Here is a 455-nt window from a genome sequence, read left to right as displayed (position 1 = left end):
TACAGCCCTGATGAAGACCTGAAACTCAGGTCGAAACGTCGGCATAAAATAAATAAATATGGTTTTGTTTATTTATGTTGTTCTTTGCTGACCGCATCCCCCGACAAACTTTTCCAACCAATAATTTTTTATTATTTATTTGTTACTATTTACAACTGTATTAACATAAAAATATATCCAGTAAATTTGATGTAAGATAAAATTGGAGTTGTAGTAGATGTAGAGGAACTGCTTATTGGTAGCACTCTAATAATATTTCTATACTAGTAGGCCTTGAGGCCATCTTCTTTTCGGGCCCATCGGAGGATTGTCAGGAATAGAAGAAGCAGGGTAAGAAACTAGTGGGTTTGGGTGGTTAGGGAGTTTATAATGGAAGGAAAGATATCTGGTTCGTGCTAGTTCGGTTGCATATGGAACATTAAGGTCTTTATGGATGATTTTATTTATAACAAAGT

Source organism: Halyomorpha halys, unplaced genomic scaffold, assembly GCF_000696795.3.
Source record: "Halyomorpha halys isolate HHAL.00 unplaced genomic scaffold, Hhal_1.1 Scaffold12.1, whole genome shotgun sequence".
In the NCBI taxonomy this organism is placed as follows: Eukaryota; Metazoa; Arthropoda; class Insecta; order Hemiptera; family Pentatomidae; genus Halyomorpha; species Halyomorpha halys.
This window is presented reverse-complemented; position numbering follows the sequence as displayed.